We start from the raw sequence: 25,362 nt of genomic DNA on the forward strand, positions 1-25,362 counted from the left end.
ATTCAAATAAACACCCACATAACATATCCTCTTCCAATTCTTCTTTACCAAACAACAACAATAACCCAATCTCCCTTTTAAACGCACGCACTCTTCTCACACAACACTTAAGCAATAATACAGTACTACAAAACACCGAAGACAGAACTGCTATCCATAATACTCTTCTAGCTCTCTCAACAGATTCTCTTAGCTCAGAAACTGTTGACGATATAGTTCTATAAACAACTCTTACTATTAAATATTTCTTTAATAGTGAAGTTTCCTCTCACCTAACACTCATTGATTCTTTATGGTACTTAAGATTCTGCAGTGGAATCTTAATGATTACTACAACAATTACAATGAGCTCATTTTACTTCTAAAAGAAAATCTGTTTCATATAGTTGCTCTCCAAGAAACTCATTTATTTAATAACCCACCAAACAGTATGATACCGGCAAATTTTTCTATTTACACAAATAACGACATAGAGCGCGATACATTTGCCAAAAGGGGAGTAGCTTTATTAATTCATAACTCAATTGAACATTCCAATCTTAACATAAATACTAATATTCTTTCAGTGGCTGCTAATATTAAATCCACCACTACTTTCACAATAATTAACGCTTATATATCGCCAACCGACAATCTAATAGAAGCCGATTTATCAAATCTCATTAACACTTCATCACATCCTATTCCACTTCTTGGCGACTTTAACGGGTGGAGTCCTCTATGGGGTTCCCCTAATTATAACAAAAGAGGTAAAATCATTTCCAGCTTCATACAAAATAATAATCTAATACTACTTAACGACAAATCCCCTACCCATTTTCAACACGATCTACACAAACACACATTGATCTTAGCATCTGCAATCCGCCTCTCAATATTGCTGCCACTTGGAAGACCTTTGACCAACCACATGGCAGCGATCATCAACCCATCTTCATATCCCTATTTGGGCTTAACCGATGTCAGAATATGAACCTCAATAGGGGGTACAATCTAAAATTTGCTGATTGGATATTATATCAAAAAACTATGGTGAGACTTTTAGCTGACTTAACCTTCAACATTAACAATAGTAACCAGGCAGCAGCAGCTATGTTAAGAAATATAAAACAAGCTGCTCACTTGTCCATACCAGTTAACAAGCCCAGGTTTTGCAAACGCTCAACTTACTGGTGGAATGAGCAACTTACTTCCCTCAGGCTTCAGAAAGTGGATTTATGGAAAATTACTAAGCGTAATCCCACAAATTAAAATATTTTAAATTATAAAAAAGCCAATGCAAAATTTAAAAGAGAAGTTAAAATCTCAAAACCGACCGTATTTATAGAATTTACGAGGGATATTATTTAATTACCAAAGCAGTTCCCAAATTCTCTGGAGAAAAATAAATATCATCCATGGAAATTTCCTTTCAAAAAATATCCACACAATTAAAAATTTTGAAAATTTAAGCACATCCACTCCAATAGAAATAGCACAGGTTTTTGCCAAAACCTGGTCGAACTATTTAAAAAATAGCAATTTTAGCGATGAATACGTAATTAGAAAAAGTCGATATATTAATTCTGTCCATATTAATTACCACTTAAGTCAAAAAGCAAAGCAAATAGATCTTCCTTTCTCTACACTTGAACTCAATTCTTGTCTCTCTACACTGAAAGGTAAACTCCAGGCCTATTTACAAATAGCGTAGTTCCTCAATTTTGGAAAACAAGTCTCACTATCCCCATACCAAAACCCAATAAACCAAAAAACACCACTGAAGGTTATCGCCCAATTTCACTTATTTCGTGTCTATCAAAAGTAATGGAAAAAAAATGGTAGCAAGGAGATTAATGTGGTACCTCCTAAATAATAATCTACTTTCTAATCGGCAAACAGCATTTAAGCCTGGTCGCGGTACAATTGATGCTCTTCTTACCTTAGAAAACCATTTTTCAATTATTTCAATTGACATGGAAAAAGCTTTCGACCGAGTAGGTCCATACTATATTAGCACAACTAACCATTTGGAAACTCGGTCCAAAAATAATTAACTATATACGGCACTACCTTCTCAATCGAAAAATTCGCGTAAAAGTTAACGGTGTTATAAGTGAGCAATGTCCAATTGAAAACGGTATTCCACAAGGCTCTCCTTTGTCCGTAACACTTTTCCTTATAGCTTTCGATCATTTAAGCCGTATAATAAATGAGCATAAATACTTTAAACATTTACTATATTTATAGTAAATCTAAACACCTACACATATGTAACAAACGAAATTGTAATAATATCTCATTAAGCATCAACAACTGTAATATTTTAGATGTAAATAAACTTAAAATCTTAGGCTTAATATTTAATCATAAGTACACATGGAATGATCACGTAACACAGTTCATCAATGCATAATTGATTAAACATAATCAAGTGCCTCAGCAATATAAAATTAGAAAGTAATTCCAACACACTCACTGAAATAGTTAACCTTTTCGGGACGGAGTTTTATTTGGAAAATGGGAATAGCCACAACCAAAATTTATGCTTATATCTATATATTGGGCTAAAAAATTATGTTCTGCATACTCAAAATTCCCAAAATCGTCCTTTTATGCTGGGACATATAATCCCAATAAGCATTTTCTGTGGGATATAAAATCCCAATCATTTTTTTATCCGGCTTTAAAACTTCATAAAAGGAATAGATAAAAGTTGTATTTATAAAATATAAAAATAATAATTTTACAGAACCAACAACGTGCATAGTAAAGAAAATACAGAAGTTCGAAATTTGCTGAGATGTATTATCCCAGTAGTCCCGAAAGGGTTAAAGCAATAATTCTGTCAAAAATTGATTATGGGTTCCCTATATTCTGCAAAACATCAAAAAGAAACTAGTCAAAGATGGCGTCAGCATACCACACTGCAGCCCGACTCGCCATTGGAGCTTTCCGTACTACCGCTATAACAAACATTTTAGCCGAAGCCGGGTTACCTACCATCACCAGAAGCATGATTACGAAATTGATGGATACCGAAGGTTCTCCTGTTAAAGCCGTACTAACAAACAGGCTACGCCGGAAAAGAAAAACCAGGAAAACCTCAGCCTTGCAAATGCTAATTCATGCTGCAAAGAAAATGAACGTTCTTTTAAAGAATCCATAAAGAATGCGTTATTCTGGATTTGGCTAAATTTAAAAAAGAAATTACACCACCAGGCGTTTACTTAAAATACTTCTCAGAAATAATAAGTTCTCACAAATATTGGGATACACTCTACACAGATGGATCAAAGGATTATAATAATGTGGTCTTCAGTGTCGTTAAGGATAACTCTGTAATCATGTCAGCCATACTACCTCCTTTGCTTCAATTTTCACGGCAGAAGCAACAGCCATCCTGCACGCTTGCCTAATAGCGAAAAAGAGTAGACGTAAGCATCTCATCTTCAGCGATTCTTTATCGTCGCTCCAAGCCATACTAAACGTAAATTATGCTGATCCAACTGTTTCTCAAATTAGAGATATCCTCATCAACAATATTAGTAAAATTAAGTTATCGTGGATACCCAGCCACATTGGTATACAAGGCAATACTCTAGCCGACTCCCAAGCCAAATATGCGAAATGAGCTCCCTTAAAACTTATAAATACCAACAATTAAAAAGACATTAAAAATCTTGCTAAAAAGTACAGGGTAGGCCATTTAAAGTTGACCCATCTGGCAACGCTGTAACTTTTAACAGCGCTGACAAATCGGCTAATGTCATACCGCGTTAGAAGCGTCATTCGAAGACAATTTATACCATGGAACAGTACACTCCAAAAGAACGCGCTGAAATTGTTCAGCTTTATATTTAAAATAACTTTTCAATTGTGTTAACTCAACGTGCGTTTCGCAAAAAAAATAAAGTGAAAAGTGCTCCAGTTAAGAACACAATTAAGTCTTTATACGCAAAATTTGTGAACACCGGTAATCTCAGTAATGCCAGTCATGCATCCAGACAACGCACAAGACGTTCTGATGAAAATATCGAAGCTGTACGAGCCAGTATTGAGGAGACTCCATCGACATCGAGTTATCGCCGCTCTCAGGAATTAGACATCTCTCGCACCACTCTCCGACGCATAATTCATAAAGATTTGAAGATGTTTCCATATAAAATTCAAATGGCACAAAAACTAAACCCAGCTGATTATCCGTGACGCCTTAATTTTGGCAAATGGGCCATCGAAATGGCTGAAAACGAACTTGACGAAAAATGGTGATGTTGACTGGCCACCGAGATCACCAGATTTGACGCCGCCAGACTTTTATTTGTGGGGTTATTTGAAATCCAAGGTATACGCTAATAAGCCAAAGACCTTAGCTCAACTGAAAGCCAACATTCGGCGTGAAACAGCCGCCATATCATCCGAAACATTGGCCAAAGTCATGGAAAATGTCGAAAAAAGAGTGCATTTAGCTGGCAAAGCTAAAGGTGCCCATTTACGCGATCTAATTTTTAAATATTAGCTGAAACAAATCCCCTTGGACCAAAATAAATTATTTTTGAAATGAACAAAAAACATTGTTTTCTTTTGTTCTTTTTTTTTAGAAACAAATGGGTCAACTTTAAATGGCCTACCCTGTACTATCGTGAGGCCGAAAATGAACACTGGAACCGATACTCCCACTATTACAAAATAATAAATCCTCAACGAAGATCGCCTCTTTTCCCTACAACTATATCCAGAAGTCATTGCATTGTATATACTCGCTTTCGGTTGGGTCACACCAAATTAACACACAAACCTATATTGGAAAACTCCCAAACACCAGTTTGCCCATATTGTAATACCGAGAATCTCACAACTCAACATTTAATACAAAACTGCACATCATTGGAACACAACCGTCTCAACTTAAACTTAACAGAATTACTAACAAACGTAACATATACTAACATAAAACAGTTCATTAAATTTATATGTACACTAGATATCTATTTTGAAGTGTGATACTCCAAAATAACTAAACCATTATATATTAGTTTATCAATATTTAATATTAAGAAGCTGATGGCCTTAGTCGCTAATGCTGTAAAGTTTTTAGAATGTTAAGGTGTAATTGTATTATCCTTTTCAATAAAATAATAATAATAATAATAAAGGGTGATTTTTTAAGAGCTTGATAACTTTTTAAAAAAAAAAAACGCATAAAATTTGCAAAATCTCATCGGTTCTTTATTTGAAACGTTAGATTGGTTCATGACATTTACTTTTTGAAGATAATTTCATTTAAATGTTGACCGCGGCTGCGTCTTAGGTGGTCCATTCGGAAAGTCCAATTTTGGGCAACTTTTTCGAGCATTTCGGCCGGAATAGCCCGAATTTCTTCGGAAATGTTGTCTTCCAAAGCTGGAATAGTTGCTGGCTTATTTCTGTAGACTTTAGACTTGACGTAGCCCCACAAAAAATAGTCTAAAGGCGTTAAATCGCATGATCTTGGTGGCCAACTTACGGGTCCATTTCTTGAGATGAATTGTTGTCCGAAGTTTTCCCTCAAAATGGCCATAGAATCGCGAGCTGTGTGGCATGTAGCGCCATCTTGTTGAAACCACATGTCAACCAAGTTCAGTTCTTCCATTTTTGGCAACAAAAAGTTTGTTAGCATCGAACGATAGCGATCGCCATTCACCGTAACGTTGCGTCCAACAGCATCTTTGAAAAAATACGGTCCAATGATTCCACCAGCGTACAAACCACACCAAACAGTGCATTTTTCGGGATGCATGGGCAGTTCTTGAACGGCTTCTGGTTGCTCTTCACCCCAAATGCGGCAATTTTGCTTATTTACGTAGCCATTCAACCAGAAATGAGCCTCATCGCTGAACAAAACACGCGCGCGAAACACATTTCGAACCGAACACTGATTTTGGTAATAAAATTCAATGATTTGCAAGCGTTGCTCGTTAGTAAGTCTATTCATGATGAAATGTCAAAGCATACTGAGCATCTTTCTCTTTGACACCATGTCTGAAATCCCACGTGATCTGTCAAATACTAATGCATGAAAATCCTAACCTCAAAAAAATCACCCGTTATTTACAATTACAGTTATGATTACAGACTTTACAATCAATACAGATGACTTCTGCTACTCTGATGGGGCATTTGTTACTGCTAACGAGAGCTGTGTCATCCGCGAAAGTGGATGTCAATACGTTAGTAGCTGTTGGAGTATGTGCTGTATATATTATGTACAGAGTTGAGCCTAGCGCGCTACACTGAGGTACACCAGCCCTTATTACTCGTTCTTCTGATATGAAGTCTGCTACTTAAACTGTAAATTTCCTGTTACTTAAATATGACTCCAAAGTTTTATGCAATTTGTAAAGCCTTTTTTGAATTTCCATAAAAGGCCTTCATGCCAGACCTTATCGAACGGCTGTGCTAAATCTAGAAAAATAGCTGAACAGCACTCTCTATGCCTGAATTCTTTCCTGATTTCGTTCGTTATTCTATTTACTTGCTCTACAGTGCCATGTTGAGCACGAAAACCAAACTGGTGCGTTGATATTATATTAGTTTCGTGGAGGAAAGGAGTCATCCTTGATAAGAGGACTTTTTCAAATATTTTAGAAATACAGGATAAGAGACATATTGGTCTGTAGGAAAACGGCTGTATTAGGTCTTTACCAGGTTTATCTATCATGATGATCTGCGACTTTTGCCAAGAAGTTGGATAGTATCCGAAACCAAGAATTGCATTAACCCCTTCAAGATCAAGAAGAGTACTTTTATAGCAACATTTGGAAACTCAGTTATCATTTTTGGAGTAATATTATCGTGTCCTGATGCCTTTTCCGGATTTAGCTCTAATATACATAAGCGCCTCGTTAGCGGTATTGGGGAAGGTTAGCAACTTAAAGTTGTTCTTTGGGCAATTGGGTTGAAATACCTTTTCTAGGTTATTAGCTAAGCAATTTGTCTTTTCCTCATCTGTCTTAGAGATATGGTGGAATCTACTGGTGGCTTGAAAGACTTTTGGGCTTTCCAAAGGGAGTTTTGCTTGCTAGAATTTGGACACAAAATTTTTCAGTGTTGCGTTCTTCCTCACAGCGCTTTTTTAACTTACATACAGCAGATTTCAGTTGAAGCAGAGTTGAAGGAGAGCGATTTAACTGCCATTCACGTCTAGTTCGCCTTTTCTCATTTACAAGGTTTTCTATTTCATTATTAGTAATCTTCCTAAAATGCTGCTGATATATTTTGTACGGAAAAAAACGTCCGCGAGTTGAACTCGGTCGATTTTTGGAACGCAACCATGAATGATATGGTTCAAGTAAATGCATTATACGCGTGGCGCGCAAATTCAAAACGCTCAAGTAGACTAAAACGCTGTGATGCTCACATTTTTTCAGCGCTCGCTCAAAAAAAAAAAATAATTAAAAAAAATCGCCGATTGAGGTGGAAACTAAGGAAACAGTGCAGAGAAAATCAGGGAACTTTCACGAAAATCAGGGAATCAGTGAGAAGGTCAAAATCAAGGAATATGGTAACCCTACGTATTACAATGTTTGATCAAATATGATTCATTTAATTTTATATTTTCCTTTTCAAATTTAACATATCCATTAAACTCATTTACAAATATTATATTGTTTGTTATTTGTTCGATTCTTTAACAGATGTGCTATGCAAGTGTCATTCGTAATGTCAACCATTATACTCCTTGGACAAATAGACAAATTATTAAACGATTTGCAATTGTGGATTTTTGCATAAATTTTATTTTCCTATACTAATAGAATTGTTTTGTACTCAATTTTATTTATTAACCCAGCAGGGCCGATAACTATTTTTTTTTAGTAGGAAGGTGAAATTTTGAGGGCTTGTTAATGTTGTTAGAATGTATTAAGAAAATTAATTTTTGTGGTCATACTTTATCAGATAACGGTACAATGACCTGTGACCATATGGTAACGCTAGGACCTACAGCGTACAGGTTTACATTTACCTTAAAAATGTAATGTGCTATAAGAAAATAAGTTAATTAAGCCAAGTAATGTGAATTAAATAATGAACTTTATTGAAATAGTTAAAAAACATATTTATTTTTGGTTTTCGTTGTCAATATGGTACTGAGCGAAGCACTTGACGCATAAACCTACATTGCATTTAATGCATCGAGTTCTCACAACACTTTTACAAGTTTCACCTAAGCAGCGACTAAAAGCGAATAAAATACTGCAATTTCACATCTAAACTCTGATTGCGAAAGCTTCTTCGAATTCTGCAACGTCAATAAGCCAAGTAAATATTGAAGACCACCACATCTTTCCCCGGTATGCTATTCGGTACATATTTGCGTTTTGATCAACACCGCACATGTATTTATTATACTCCGTTATCACGCATGGACGTGGAATGGCTATCTTTTTCCCAGCTTTTTTGCAGTATCGCGAAGCTGATGAAATTGGCGAGCTACCGTAACAAGTTGAAGCGGCACACACAACGGAGTTATCAACCCACTTAGTTAGCTTTATTCCAATATTTTCTATTGTAGCAGTTTCGAATGAACTTCTATTAAACATTTTCATTGCCACTTTTGTTTTCAAAGGGCAGCTGGAAGGAATACGATTTTCTCTAACCGTTCCTGTTCCATTGCACCCCATCAACTTCAGATATGTCAGTAATGGAAAACTTGTAAAAAGGTTGGCGAAATAGAAAGAAAATGATAAACTCCTTGTGTTTTCGTAAAAATCATTTATCATGTTTATGAGAGGTGCTGCACACTTTCCAAAGCACTGTTCGTATTCCGTGTTTGAACGTGGATTTCTTCCTTGGTATATGTCGAAATTGACTAGGTATCCGGACGGAGTGCATAAAGACCAAACTTTGTAGCCGAAACGGATAGGTTTGCTTTTTAGAAACTGCTGGCATCCGTGGCGACCGTAGTACGCAATCATACTCTCATCGAAAGACAGTTGTTGGCATGGATAGAAGTGCTTCAACATATTGGCCTTTAAATGGTCTGTCATAGGTCTCAACTTCCAAAATTTGTCTTCATTATCATTAGGCGCAACCAGGTTAGGTTCAAAATGTAAGCACCTACAAATTTCTTTAAAACGGTCTCGACGCATTGCTTGTACAATTAGTTCGTTGCGTAAGTCCTCTGAGCTGTTCCAATACATCTTCACATTAGCAGCGGTGTTGTAGCCGGTTATTAAAAGTATACCAATGAATCTACGCAATTCTGTAAAAATGTAAATATGTATTAAAGGTCAAGAGGAAAAGGTGTATACAGTTACTAACTCACCACGAATATTGATATTCAACACAGGTTTTTCAAATTTCTTTGTGGCATACAATGATGAACATTGCACGATATTCTCTAATAAAGCGTCATCAAAAAAAAATTCAAACAACTCGTGAGGCTGCAAGCCACGACAATCATTGTAGTTTGCTTCCGGAAATAAAGGCATTGGATCATTTCTCCAATCCTTTGACCAATTAAACACAGTGTCTTTATTTGCTAACGGGAGAGGTTTTTCAGACGGGGTACCTTCTACTCTTCTTAACCTGCTGGATACAGGCGCTATGGGAATATTTTCATCTGATAGCTGTCGTTGTTTTCCTTCTGTACTTTCCTTGGTGGTCTGTGCGCTTATGGACTGTGGGCAGATTGATTACACATACTAGCATACATACATAGCTAGAGCTGCTTCAATATTTCCCTCTACGTCATATGAGTCCACCATTGAAGCAGAATCTACATGCGCACCATTTTTAAACACAAGTTCACACCCTTCGTTCAATTGATTTCGACACACATTGTCAATAATTCCACCGTCATCTTCGTTAGCATCGTCTTCGCCACTTAGTTCTCCATCTTCATTAGGTGGCTCAATATAAATTCCGTCTATTTGTTGGCCAAATGATGTGTAATCGTCGTCTAACTCATCCAAATAGTCTGCAATATCTTTTAGCGTGAATTTTCTACAACAAAATGGCGAATTACTCAAAATTTTTCTCAAAATTGATTTGAAACTCATTGCAAACCTGTACCCTGTAGGTCCTGACGTGACCATATGGTAACACATTTATTAAACCACCAAAAAATAAGACAAAAAGTGCATAAATCTTTAAAACTAATTACTGAGGGTGAAATGTGGTAATTTGACTTCAGATTTTGTGATTATTTATGGAATATATTTACAAATAAATACATAGCAATGAAACTTACTTTCTCCCAGATGCCATTTTGTAACTTTTTGCTCCGTAAATAAAAATGCACTTCTGAACGACCTCTCACAACAAATTGCGTTTAACAACTGAACAGCAATCGTTGCGAATTTCAAATTTGGAGCTTTAAGCTTCTAATAAAAGCTGGTTGCGCAACCTTCCATATAAATGTAACGCAAGGTTGCGCAACCTCGCTCCATCCATATGAATGTAACGCAACCTTGTCTGCATAACCAAATCATACTTAAGTCAGCGCAACCTAAGGGTCAATGGTGGTGTTGGTGTTAAGCGCCTAGAATGTCACGATGTGAACGCTAGTTCGAATCTCAACAGAATTAATTTTTAAATTTTTGCTTTTTAACATCGTATACTATACTAATAAATATTTTTCTTACTAATAGAAATTAAATTTATCACAGCAATATTATGTATATGTATATACATATTATCTCCCCTATTCTGTGCACTTGACAAATTCAACATATTTATAATTTGTCAAAATTTGAAATTTATCAAGCATTTCGTATTCTGTGTCTGAAATAAAAAGCTCTTTTCTTTATAAGTTGTTAAGATGTCATATGCTCTTGACAGTGCTCGTTATGAATTAAATATCTGTTTGTGCATCTTGTTGTGAAAATGGAAGATATGTTATTATTGTTAAACGAAGATGAAAATTGTGAGAATGGGAATCGCGCGCGGCATTTAAAATGTTTACATGATGATAGCAATCCATTTTCTTTGAGTTCTTTTCGATTAACTTGTGAAATTTGCCGTCACTACCTTTAACTGTAAGAGTTCTAGCAGCTTTGAACTTCTTTGGACACGGCTCATACCAGTAATGTGTAGGTAACAAGGCAAGTTGACGTGCCCATGAGTCAGTCGTCCATTTCGAGAAGTGTGCGGGCTGTAGCAAAACTTATTGTGAAAGTGAGGAAGAAAATTTTATAAAATCGGGGAAAGTATTAATAACATACTAATTTAAGTAAATTTATTTGAAATATATTCCAGATTATTTAGAAAATTTGGAATAAAAAGCATCATAGGAGCAATTAACTGCTATCAATATAATTTGAATAGAAATCAGCTGTTGTTATTTACATTATTTTGTTCACCACACGTGTGGGGAGAAGCTTTGCGAATTGAAGCTTTTACTCTTATCAGGATTGTCACAGAATACCTAAATATTTCTCGCTTGATAAATATTTCAGTTAATTGTCAATATTTTATTAATTTGTCAAATGCACAGAATAGGGGTGTATGTATATGTATATTGCTGTGATAAATTTATTGCGAAAGCAAATGTTCTACAAATGTATATGTATATTCTATACTTAAACCAAATTATTAGAACCATCGTATGTTTCTTGCATGCATAACCAAATCATACTTAAGTCAGCGCAACCTAAGTGTCAATGGTGGTGTTGGTGGTAAGCGCCTAGAATGTCACGATGTGAACACTGGTTCGAAGCTCAACAGAATTTATTTTTAATTTTTTTGAAGATATACTTCTTATACGACGCCGGAAAAGGTTGCGATAGATTCTGGTTGCGCAACCTTCCATATAAAAGTAACGCAAGGTTGCGCAACCTCGCTCCATCCATATGAATGTAACGCAACCTTGTCTGCGAAGATGTGCGAGCAGCAAGCGAAGCGGTGACAATCGGCGATCGTTTGCTCGTTTCTTTCGGCACAGCTCGGCCGACACAATAACACAACACAATGTTGCCATGCTTATGCTGTTGTTGTTTTTGTAGAACAATGTTTCAATTTTTGGTTGGTGACATATTCACATGTGTGCGCATATGTATGTTTGTATGCTTGTGCATTATTGAAGTAATACTTCTTTTTCTTTCGTTTGCCTTTCTGCGAATTCTCAACTATTTTGTGTGACTTTTAATTGAAATACTCTGCGTTGGCCTTTTAGAATCACACAGAATCATTTCTGTGGTTTTTGAAATCGACCCACGAGGACGAGGCATATCGTTTTATCTGGGAGCGTGAGATTTAAGAAAATCGCTCGCTTACAAGGGATAAAACAAGGGATAAAACGACTTCTGAGTGGCGATTTTAATGAATAAATTCACAGAATCATTTCTGTGCTTTTGGAAATCGACCCACGAGGACGAGGTATATCGTTTTATCTGGGAGCGTGAGATTTAAGAAATTCATTTCTAATTTTGTCTTTTGGCATATTAGAAATGTTTCTTCGAAAATCGCTCGCTTACAAGGGATAAAACGACTTCTGAGTGGTGATTTTAATGAATAAATTTCTTTTGGTTGAAAATACTCTGCGTTGGCCGTTAAGAAGTTAAGACTATACTTCTAAGGGATCACAGCAATATTATATATATGTTTATACATATTATGTATATGTATGTAAAGGGTGATTTTTTAAGAGCTTGATAACTTTTTAAAAAAAAAAAACGCATAAAATTTGCAAAATCTCATCGGTTCTTTATTTGAAACGTTAGATTGGTTCATGACATTTACTTTTTGAAGATAATTTCATTTAAATGTTGACCGCGGCTGCGTCTTAGGTGGTCCATTCGGAAAGTCCAATTTTGGGCAACTTTTTCGAGCATTTCGGCCGGAATAGCCCGAATTTCTTCGGAAATGTTGTCTTCCAAAGCTGGAATAGTTGCTGGCTTATTTCTGTAGACTTTAGACTTGACGTAGCCCCACAAAAAATAGTCTAAAGGCGTTAAATCGCATGATCTTGGTGGCCAACTTACGGGTCCATTTCTTGAGATGAATTGTTGTCCGAAGTTTTCCCTCAAAATGGCCATAGAATCGCGAGCTGTGTGGCATGTAGCGCCATCTTGTTGAAACCACATGTCAACCAAGTTCAGTTCTTCCATTTTTGGCAACAAAAAGTTTGTTAGCATCGAACGATAGCGATCGCCATTCACCGTAACGTTGCGTCCAACAGCATCTTTGAAAAAATACGGTCCAATGATTCCACCAGCGTACAAACCACACCAAACAGTGCATTTTTCGGGATGCATGGGCAGTTCTTGAACGGCTTCTGGTTGCTCTTCACCCCAAATGCGGCAATTTTGCTTATTTACGTAGCCATTCAACCAGAAATGAGCCTCATCGCTGAACAAAATTTGTCGATAAACACATTTCGAACCGAACACTGATTTTGGTAATAAAATTCAATGATTTGCAAGCGTTGCTCGTTAGTAAGTCTATTCATGATGAAATGTCAAAGCATACTGAGCATCTTTCTCTTTGACACCATGTCTAAAATCCCACGTGATCTGTCAAATACTAATGCATGAAAATCCTAACCTCAAAAAAATCACCCGTTATATTGCTCAACAGGATTTATTTTTAATTTTTTTTTTTAATTTTTTGCTTTTTAACGTCGTATACTGAACTAAAAAATATTTTTCTTACTAATAGAAATTAAATTTATCACAGCAATATTATGTATATGTATATACATATTATGTATATGTATATTGCTGTGATAAATTTATTGCGAAAGCAAATGTTCTACAAATGTATATGTATATTCTATACTTAAACAAAATTATTAGAAAGCGAATGTTCTACAAAGTATGTATATTTCTATACTTAAACAAAATTATTAGAACCATCGTATGTTTCTTACATGCATAGCCAAATCATACTTAAGTCAGCGCAACCTAAGTGTCAATGGTGGTGTTGGTGGTAAGCGCCTAGAATGTCACGATGTGAACACTGGTTCGAATCTCAACAGAATTTATTTCTAAATTTTTGCTTTTTAACATCGTATACTATACTAATAAATATTTTTTTTTCTTACTAATAGAAAATAAATTTATCACAGCAATATACAAATACATAATATTGCTGTGATAAATTTAATTTCTATTAGTAAGCAAAAAATTAAAAATAAATTCTGTTGAGATTGTAGCCCGTGTTTTAAAAGGAGGGAAAACAGTACAATATTATCGTGAATACCGAGCACGGAAGAAAGCAGAGCGGGAAAAGGAGAAATTGGAAATGATAGCTGGCAGCCAACCGAGGAAGAGGAAAACAGCTGAGGAATATCAGAGAGCGCGTAAAAAGATTCAACGTCTGCTGTTTCATCAATCTCTGCGGGAGCATCTATAACTACTGATGAATCAACGATCGTCAATTCACCGATAACTGTTCTGTGTTCATGTTCTGTGTTACCACACGGTAACGTCAGTCCCTCCTGGGTTAATTGTCTTTTCTCTATCGCCCTTACTTCTACGATCGTTTTTTTCGTTTGTTGGCAGACTTATTATATTAATTATGTTTTCGCTATTGGAAGCAATTTTAATTTCGGCAAACTCTAAAGCTTCGTCTACGTTTATAAATGGTATGTTTTTATTTCTTAAACATTATTTTGTAATTTCAATTTCTTTGTCTGCTAAAAGTAAAGAATTTATTATATTCGATTTTGCCCAATGGATGGCATAAGCTATGTTAATTAATTCTTCCTTTATTATTTCTAATTTGTACAATATTTAATTTGAAATATTAAATAGATTGCAACTTCTCTTTCTTCTATTACTAATTTCAATATTTTATTGATATTTTGTATTATTTCCTTAAGTTTTTCGTTTGCTAATTTATTAATAACAACTTGTTTCTTGCTATTTTCTAAAACTTTATTTATCTTTTCTATCCAAATATTGTAATCGCTATGATCAGGATTTCCTGCAATTCATTTCCAATCTGATCCTATGAAATCGAATGATATTTTTTTAATGTTTTTATTTATACCATTTGAATAATATTTTGCCTGACTGAGAAGGGTTGAAAGTATGGTTTTGTTTATTTTGTTGATTTGTTTTATTTTAAATTTATTGTTTATTATTATTTTTTTTTATTATCACTTTATAAGACTTTTGTAAACCACTCTGCTGATTCCGTTTTAGCTGTTGATGATTTGTTCTCGTTAACTATTTCTTTTTTGTAACGAGAAGTCGATTTTGTGCTATATCTTTTGTTAGTTTTTATATATGTAAACTGTCTGCCCTGAGGAGTAGTCTTTGAAACTCGATCTGTTTTTATTATGTAATTCCAAGTCTTGTTCGTGTTTGAGCTTCAGTCTTTGTATGTTGTTTTTTCTCATTTTTTTCGGTGTTTATGTAAACTTTGCGTCTGAAGTGGTTTTTGTTCAGTTGTGGAGTGGATTGTAAAATTGTATTCACAAACTGCTCTATCTAGTAATTATTCAAAATTTCTATCCATGTCTTCGGTCTTTAAGCATCTTAAAATTTTTGCAAGAGTTGAGTGAAACCGTTCATTTTGTCCATTCGCTTTGCTTGTGTGTGGTGGTGTTCTTTAGACTTTAATCCTTAATTGGTCCTCTAGCATGAAAAGTATGGAGTGAGAATTTAGTTATTTTTCGTTGTCAATAATAACAGTTTCTGGTATTGCAAATGTGAAGAGTGTTTAACTGAGCCCTTCCCGTATAGCTTCTGTTGATCTGGATTTAATTATTTTTGCCTGAGTGTATTTGGAATATTTATCTATGGCTGTTAGTATTAACTTTTTCTCTGCTATAAATATGTCGATATGAAGAATTTGTCCGTGATATACAGGAATTGGGGTAGGTTTTACCTTTGGTTTCTTTGGATGTCTCTCATACTTATTTTCTGAAAATAGTCTACATTCCTTGATTATTTTGTAAATTTAAGACTGCATTTGGGGAAGGAGAGTATTTCGATGATCTGTTTTTTATTTTCTATTGCATTTCTATGGGCTCTTCTATGTTCACTTGCTGTTCGTATGATTCTAAGCCCTCAACTGTTGATACAATTTCTGGATTTGGCTAATTATGTCTTCAGAAGTAAGTATTCCATTAGTTAGAGAAGGGTTTAAATGGCGTTTTAAAAGGTTATGAGGTCATCAGTAGATAAATGTAATTTATTGATTATATGTCTTCGGTATGTCGAAAGGGCTATTTTGATAGAATTCTCTTCTCCTGTAAGTAACTATATTCGGTTTTTAAATACATTGCTCTATCAGATTGTGTCCTAAACTTACATCGCAGAGCGTTAGTATTGTTAATGAGTTGAGTTCGGGTGGTCGGGATAAGCAGTCGGCTACTACGTCAGTTCTGCCTGGTTTGTATCTGATTTCATGATCATATTCCTCTAAGCTAGCCGTTTATCTTTTAAATATTGAATTGTCATTTTTGTTTCTTCATTCGTACGTTAGGGGTTGATGATCTGTAAATATTTTAATTTTAGCTGTGCCATATAAGTAGTTACGTAATGATTTAAGTGACCAAGTAATCGCTAGCATCTCTTTCTCGTTTTCTGCATAGTTCTCCTCTGTTTTCGTTAATGTTCTTGAAAGTGATTGGACTTTGGAAGTTGCTCATATAGTTATCTTTGATAATGACGTGAGTTACGTCTTGTGACAATAGTTGTTTTAGTTTTATTCGATATGAGTTGTTTATGGTCATGAAATTATCTTTGGTATGAATGATTGCGGATAGTTCTTTAAGAGTATCATTGCCAAGTATTGCATGAAAAGATGTGAGAGAAGAGAGAAGGTAAAACTTTATATTTATATCTGGTAGATTAAACAGGTTGGCGTACGTATGATGAGTGATTTCTATTCTTCCACCTACTGAATTTGAGTGTGAAAAAGTTCTTGTCATTTTCGATTTTCTTTTTAGCCAAATCTGGCTGTATGTTGTTTTTTGTTAGAGTCAATATCCATTAAAATTTGAATCATGTCACCACTGTACGTTCCACAATTAAAGTAAGGCAACGAAAATATTTTAAACCTTGTTGTTCTGATGATCGTATTCGTTAGTTTGGTATTCAGGATTTTCAACACAGTGACAGGAGGATGGAGTCATGTGTAGAAGTTCACGCAAGTGAGGAAAGTTCTCTGATCGTCATTCACTTGGGAGTGGCCAGAAACGATTCTTTTACATATGACTCAAGCAGCTCACGACTTCCGGTCTTTGACCAAGTATCCTCTGGGTAACCTAAGAACATCCGTTTGAAGGTGAGCTTAAGTGAGAAGGCGAAATATCCCCTACTTAGGGTTGTGCGCTGGGTTTGGGACCCGCCACGTAAAAAAACACCCCGATGAAAAAAAAAGAAGTCTCGGATGAGAGACCCCCCTTTTGATGACGACCATGGCAAAGGAAATAAGGACTACGAATTGAGGGCATGCACCTGGAATGTCCGGTCCCTTAATTGGGAAGGTGCCGCTGCCCAGCTGGTTGATGTCCTCGTGAAAATAAAGGCTGACATCACCGCCGTCCAAGAAATGCGATGGACGGGACAAGAACAGAGACGAGTAGGTCCTTGTGACATCTACTACAGTGGCCATATAAAGGAGCGCATGTTTGGTGTTGGATTCGTGGTGGGAGAGAGACTCCGTCGCCGAGTACTATCATTCACTCCGGAGAATGAACGTCTAGCCACAATCCGCATCAAAGCGAGATTCTTCAACATATCGCTGATTTGCGCCCACGCCCCGACGGAAGAGAAGGACGATGTGACCAAAGATGCCTTTTATGAGTGCTTGGAGCGCACTTATGAGAGATGCTTCCGCCACGATGTCAAAATCGTGCTTGGCGGCTTCAACGCCAGGGTGGGCACAGAAGGTATCTTTGGCACTACGGTCGGTAAATTCAGCCTCCACGAGGAAAAATCACCAAATGGGTTGAGGCTGATCGACTTCGCCGGGGCCCGAAATATGGTTATTTGTAGTACTAGATTCCAGCATAGGAAGATACATCAAGCTACCTGGCTGTCTCCGGATCAAAAAACCACCAACCAGATCGATCATGTTGTGATAGATGGAAGACACGCCTCCAGTGTTTTAGTTGTGCGTGCGCTCCGAGGTCCTAACATCGACTCGGACTACTATATTGTTGCAGCAAAAAACGCACGCCAACAAACACAAGGAAGGTTCGACGCGAGAAGCTGCAATCACAACAGACAGCCGAACGATTTTCTGCTCGGCTTGCATTCTTGCTTTCTGAGAGCACTCGTCAACAACTCGGTATAAGGGAACTGTGGGACGGCATTTCAAACTCCTTACGTACAGCTGCAACCGAAACCATTGGTTTTCGGAAAGTGCAAAAGAACAGCTGGTACGACGAGGAGTGCCGTGTCGCAGCGGAGAGAAAAAAGGCTGCCTATCTCGCAACATTACGATCGACCACAACACGTGCGGGATGGGATAGATACCGAGAGTTGAGGAGGGAATCGAGACGCATTTGTAGACAGAAAAAGAAAGAGTCCGAAATGCGTGAGTACGAAGAGCTTGATAAGCTGGTCGACAGCGGTAATGCTCGAAAATTCTACGAGAAGGTGCGGCGGCTTACCGACCGGAGCATACTCTTGTAAAACCCCCCAAGGTGATCTAGCCACCGATGCCCAGAGCATACTTAAATTATGGAGGGAACACTTCTCCAGCCTGCTGAATGGCAGTGAACGCACAACACCGGGAGAAGGCGAACCCGATACCCCAATCGATGACGATGGAGCAGACGTTCCATTGCCCGACCATGAAGAAGTTCGAATAGCAATTGCCCGCCTGAAAAACAACAAAGCGGCAGGGGCCGATGGATTGCCGGCCGAGATATTCAAACACGGCGGCGAAGAACTGATAAAGAGCATGCATCAGCATGTGTGGCTTCAGACCTGGTAAATAAACAACCGACCAGATATTCACCATGCACCAAATCTTGGAAAAAACCCGTGAAAGGAGAGTCGACACTCATTACCTATTTGTCGAATTCAAAGCTGCTTTCGACAGCACGAAAAGCAGCTATCTTTATGCCGCGATGTCTGAATTTGGTATCCCCGCAAAACTAATACGGCTATGTAAACTGACGTTGAGCAACACGAAAAGCTCCGGAAGGACTTCTCCGAGCCGTTCGATACCAAACGAGGTTTCAGACAAGGCGACTCCCTATCGTGCGACGTTTTCAATTTGCTGCTGGAGAAAATTATTCGAGCCGCAGAACTTAATCGAGCAGATATGTACAATCTTTTATAAGAGTGTACAGCTGCTGGCATATGCCGATGATATTGATATCATCGGTCTCAACACCCGTGCCGTTAGTTCTGCTTTCTCCAGACTGAAGAAGGAAGCAACGCGAATGGGTTGGAATATCCAATTGGCGCCACGTAGCGAAGAGGAGAAACGACTGGCGCGGTGTTGTTGACTCGGCTATAATCGCGTAAGCGGTGTCTACGCCAGTAAAGAAGAAGAGGAATATTCATTGTAATACGTTTCTGGATAAGGGTTTTCGGCGCGCTCTTCGCGCGTAGTTACATGAAGATTTCTTTGTTGTTTAGTTGGTGGGCTTGTTAGGTTAGATTTTTCCTGTATTTTCACTGCATATTGAAAATTCGACCTATTTGCGGGGTTACTGCTTCGTCCTTATGCTAAGATCGGTATCCATTGGCTTCGGTTTCGGTTGAGGTTTTGGTGGTGTTGGTCGTGGAGGCTTATTATAATATGGGCTTTGTTGTTGTGTTTGCTTAGGAGGGTAATCAAATTTTGTGTTTTGCGTTTGTGAGCTTTGCTGTGATCTCATAAAAGGATTTACACTGTGGAGGTATTTTTGGGGTATTGAGTGTATTTCAGTGGATCTATATGATTGAGCCGATTGCAGATATGCCAACTCCGGGAAGAATTGATGTGGTTTAGTATAATTCTTTTGTGGTAGTGGTGGCTTAAGGTTATAGACGTTAAACGTTTTCTGACTTGAGGCATAAGTGGAGTGCCTCTGGAAAGTCTCTTTGTTCCTTCATATCCAATAGTCGTAATATTTCAAGGGCTTTTCTTCTGTAAGAATCGGAAAGTGATCGGACGGACTGATTGTCGATCCTGAATTAGTCCAGTCATTTGGTATTCTAGAGTTCCTAAATATCTTTTGTCAGCGCAATGTATCGTCAAACAAATTGTAATCGCTTTCCAATTGAGAGGGGTATTGTCAGATTGCCTTGTTCCTTATGACGTTTAAGATTCCAAAATAGTTAGGGGTACCTTTAGTGTGCTCGTAAATTTGCAATATCCTTTGGACACTCTTTCTTCATGAACTAGACTCAGATGGTTTGCCTGAAAATTCCCTTAGAGATCTCACTACGTCCGGGATGTTGTCAATTTCTGATAAATTATTTATATTATTTCATCAAGGATTGGGTCTACTACCGATATTTGTTTTGTGTTAGTCCTAATTATATTCTATATTATGTCACGTCCTTCTGAGTTTAGCACTTAAGTGACAACATTTCTTATCATACTTGCTAACTTTTCGTTCGGTTTTAAAGCAGGTGATCTGTATAAGGATTGAGATCTGGAAGGTTGATGTTTCCTAACCTGGGTAGTTTTATTAAGTTATGTTAGTTTGCCATTTCTATGTTTTATTTTTAATTATCATTATTTCTACTTTTCAAAACTTATTTTTAATTATTTGGTTTGAAACACAGTGTCCATTTGTTGCTTTCAGTTTTTTTGACTTGCAATTATGTTACCACGTTAGTGTAGTGCTTCTCAGGTCCAACAATTTAACTTTGAAAACTTTTCTTTATACTGAGGAACCCACACACCAAGTTTCATTGAGATATGGCAATCGGAACAATAACAGCAAGATACAGCATAAGCACAAATATATATATAAAGGAGGCTTGTATAAAAATACAAAAAAAAAATCATAATTTTCCGGGTAAAATAAAAAACCGAGTAAAAGCAAAAAAAAATGCAGAACAAATAGTAACTCCATACTTGGCATCTTTAACGCAGATAACTGTATAAAATGTTGCAAATAATCAATAGAAACCCAACTCAATATTTGGGCAATTGTAAAACTAAACTAACCGTGCGATTCTGTACTGCGATACAGTCTCAAGTCTCTAAATTTGAGATTTTAAGTTAGAGACAATTTTTGAGACGATTTTGCTATTCTGTAAGTGGCAGTCACTAAGTACTTATTACATTTCATTATTCAGAGATGTTTTTTCACTTGAATGAAAATAAATATGTCGATAACAAATATACAATTTTCTATAACATAGTCAAAAAACATAATTATTAATAAAAATATATGTTGACTTTGTTTCATAATATTTACGAAATTTATGTAAAATAGATTTATTTTTAACCTTTTCGTGTTTGAGTTGATTAATATCTATGATAATCTCTATTCAGTTATTCAAAATGGCAGACAAGAGTTATTTTTTTTTTTAGTTTTAGTTTTGTGGCCTGCTAACTATCAGGTCTCAAATTTTGAGGCAATATTTTGAGACTAGCGCTAGAGACTGTTTAGTGAATAGCAACTAGTCACAAATTGAGACTTCACCTCAAAATGTCGCAAATAGAGACTCGAGACTGGTTACAGAATCCCGCTATAAGGCAGCATTACAGACCCACTAAAGATCAAAACATGATCACGAAAGAAGTTTCGCTACTGGTAGTAAATACTATAGCGAAATGAGGTAAAAAATAGTGCACTATGAAAATGGTTACACGATGAGAGAAATTTTATCGGGGATGCTTATTCAGTGAATAAAACAATTAGCATCAAAAACATTTGCATATATAAATAAAATATATAAAGCTATTTAATTTCTTTAAACAGCAGTATCGTCCAATAACAATTTGGTGAACGTCAAATAAATTGTTATGGACAACAATCGAATCAACAAGACAGCCATCGAGGTAAAGTCGTCCAAACTATTCAGGAGAGCTTCAAACAAATCAAAATGATTCTAATTTCTTAAGATCACATGGACCTGGACACAATGAGAAGAAGAGGTTTTCCACAAGAACCAAATACGATTCAAGAAATTTTTACAAAGTAGCCCCGAAATCTTGGGAACGTAAAATAAAAATAATATTAACATTTTTATGCCTCAGACTAAATCATAAGGGTAATGAAAAAATCTCACTTTGAACAAATTTTAATTCCACTACTTAAGGGTGAAAGCACTAAGTTGTATACTTTAAACGGAATAATAAAAACATCAATTATTAAATAAAAAGGTCTTGTTCAAAAGAATTCAAATATACGGATTACGCCAAAATGAGTTATTAATTGATTTTAATAAACCATATATAAAAAATATACAAACAACTGATGTCAGAAATTTGGCAATAATTTGAAAAATGGTGTGTATTTTCCATTTCACATGAAGACGATATAGGAGCAGTTCATTGGATACAAGTGAAATAAAGAACATAAACATTTATCATTTAAAATCAAATGAAAGAAAGAAAATTGAACAAGAAAGAAAGGGCTAAGTTCTATTGCAACCGGGATAAAACGTCAACCAGAGGATCGAAACCACAACAATTTTACTTTTACATACGATTATACTATGTATAACAAATACATAGACCGACATATTCGGCATAAGGTTTGTTAGAAAAACGAAAATCATTATACGAGGTGTGTTCAAAAAGTACAGCGAAAGTTTTGCTGACAGTTTTCTTCGATTGCAGGGGCGTGGTGCATCATGAGGTCTTGCCACAGGGAAGAACGGTCAATAAGGAATATTAGCTGCAAGTTATGCGCAATTTTTCGCAAAGCAATCCGCCAGAAACGCCCGGATTTGTGGAAGAACAAAAATTGGCTTTTGCACCACGATAACGCTCCTGCTCACACACATCGTTGCTTGTGCGCGACTTTTTGGCCAAAAACAACACACTAATGATGCCGCAGCCACCGTATTCCCCAGATCTGGCCCCCTGTGACTTTTTCTTGTTCCCTAAACTGAAGAGGCCCATGAAAGGACGACGTTACGCTTCTCTTAACGAGATAAAGACGGTATCGAAGGAGGAGCTGAAGAAGATAAAAAAAAATGATTTTTTGAAGTGTTTCGAAGATTGGAAAAACCGTTGGCACAAATGTATAATATCTCATGGGGATTACTTTGAAGGGGACAAAATAGATATTCATGAATAAATAAATAATTTTTGAAAAAAACACAAAATTCGCGATACTTTTTGAACACACCCCGTATGTAGTAAATGGGAATCCGTTTTTTATATATGTTTCCCAATACCAATACTTTTACCACGCCACTTACTAAAAAACCAATCATATACTTGTAGATTAACGTTAGCCGGAAATCGAAAATCCTGATATTAGTTATATGGGGGTAAATAAAGTTTTCGATAAAATTTATCTATTTTAGCCACAAAGATATACTTTTGTGAGTAAAGCACGCTAGCTATATGCGGTACAAAGTCACCCGGAAGTCCAAAAATCGTTATTTTAGGTATATGGGGACTAAAAGAAATATTGACCGGATTCAACCTATTTTTGACATAAAGACATACAATTGTCGGGGAAGGATTATCTCTGCAATTCAATTAACTTTTACACCGGCTCCCTCTCATACCATCTCGATGGTAAAATTTTATGGCTCTGGCATATTAAGTTATTGATTAATTGTGCTTTTAGTAGTTTTCAAAAATAAAGAAAGTTTGTATAATGAAATAAAATATATTCAAGAAAAAATCATATCTTTAACACCGTATATCAAAGGAAGAAAGAAAGAAAAGCGACTTGATGAATAATGGGGAACAGCCTACAAATGGATGTTTGGAGTTAGGGTTGATGATGACAGGAAATACATTGTGAAACATTATTGAAGAAAATAACCATAATGCAATTGTAATTTCAAATAAAGAAATAGTAATTAATGAACATTTTAATAGATCAATAAAACTGTTGAAAGGGACTATAGAATCAGATAGAAAGCAAATAATTTAAGCTCTAATCAAAGTAGAAAATATAATTGTAATATAATTTTTATACTCTCGCAACAAAGTTGCTAAAGAGAGTATTATAGTTTTGTTCACATAACGGTTGTTTGTAAGTCCTAAAACTAAAAGAGTCAGATATAGGGTTATATATACCAAAGTGATCAGGGTGACGAGTAGAGTTGAAATCCAGATGTCTGTCCGTCCGTCCGTCCGTCCGTCCGTGCAAGCTGTAACTTGAGTAAAAATTGAGATGTCATGATGAAACTTGGTACACGTATTTCTTGGCTCCATAAGAAGGTTAAGTTCGAAGATGGGCAAAATCGGCCCACTGCCACGCCCACAAAATGGCGGAAACCGAAATCCTATAAAGTGTCATAACTAAGCCATAAATAAAGATATTAAAGTGAAATTTGGCACAAAGGATCGCATTAGGGAGGAGCATATTTGGACGTAATTTTTTTGGAAAAGTGGGCGTGGCCCCGCCCCCTGCTAAGTTTTTTGTACATATCTCGGACACTACTATAGCTATGTCAACCAAACTCTATAGAGTCGTTTCCTTCAGACATTTCCACATACAGTTCAAAAATTGAAGAAATCGGATAATAACCACGCCCACCTCCCATACAAAGGTTATGTTAAAAATCACTAAAAGTGCGTTAACCGACTAACAGAAAACGTCAGAAACACTAAATTTTACGGAAGAAATGGCAGAAGGAAGCTGCACCCAGCCTGTTTTTAAAAATTGAAAATGGGCGTGGCGTCGCCCACTTATGGACCAAAAACCATATCTCAGGAACTGCTCGACCGATTTCAATGAAATTCGGTATATAATATTTTCTTAACACCCTGATGCCATGTACGAAATATGGGTGAAATCGGTTCACAACGACGCCTTTTTCCAATATAACGATATTTTGAATTCCATATGATGCCTTCTCTGTATGATATATACATTAGGAACCAATGATGATAGCGGAATGAAACTTTATACAAATACTGCATTTGAGCAGAGGTATCCCTTGTGGAAAAATTGTCGTGATCGGACTATAACTTTTCAAGGTCCCTGATATCGAACTCGAAGAACTCAGTGCCTAACCTAACCTAACCTAATTTTTGACCGAAAATATCGGTAAATCTCCCAGATAATGAAATCTCGATTATCACTTTATCATGCGAGAGTATAAAATGTTCGGTGACACCCGAACTTAGCCCTTCCTTACTTGTTTTATAATAACTAAGTGAAGAAACTAAAGTTCATATACAATGAAGTTCAAGAAAAAAAAGACAATATAGCGGCGGATAAGTTCAATATGATACTTCCAAGTATGTTATTGATCTGTGGCAAGAAAAGAAAATGGTGAAAAATATTTGAAAATGAACTACTTTTGAAATAAAATTAATTAGGAAAGCTTACCTGCATTGCTAGACGTG

General features: G+C 36.3%; 1 protein-coding gene and 2 pseudogenes across 1 annotated transcript in view; all 3 read left to right on the forward strand.

Annotated features, from left to right (window-relative positions):
* Nucleotides 1-25,362, forward strand: part of LOC105226328 (fork head domain-containing protein FD4) — a 79,035-nt gene that overhangs the window by 17,415 nt on the left and 36,258 nt on the right. The gene's annotated exons all lie outside the window — the stretch shown is intronic.
* LOC125776892 (small nucleolar RNA U3) lies at nucleotides 12,134-12,275 on the forward strand (annotated as a pseudogene).
* On the forward strand, nucleotides 12,288-12,463 carry LOC125776971 (small nucleolar RNA U3; annotated as a pseudogene).

Source organism: Bactrocera dorsalis, chromosome 2 (assembly GCF_023373825.1).
Source record: "Bactrocera dorsalis isolate Fly_Bdor chromosome 2, ASM2337382v1, whole genome shotgun sequence".
NCBI lineage: Eukaryota > Metazoa > Arthropoda > Insecta > Diptera > Tephritidae > Bactrocera > Bactrocera dorsalis.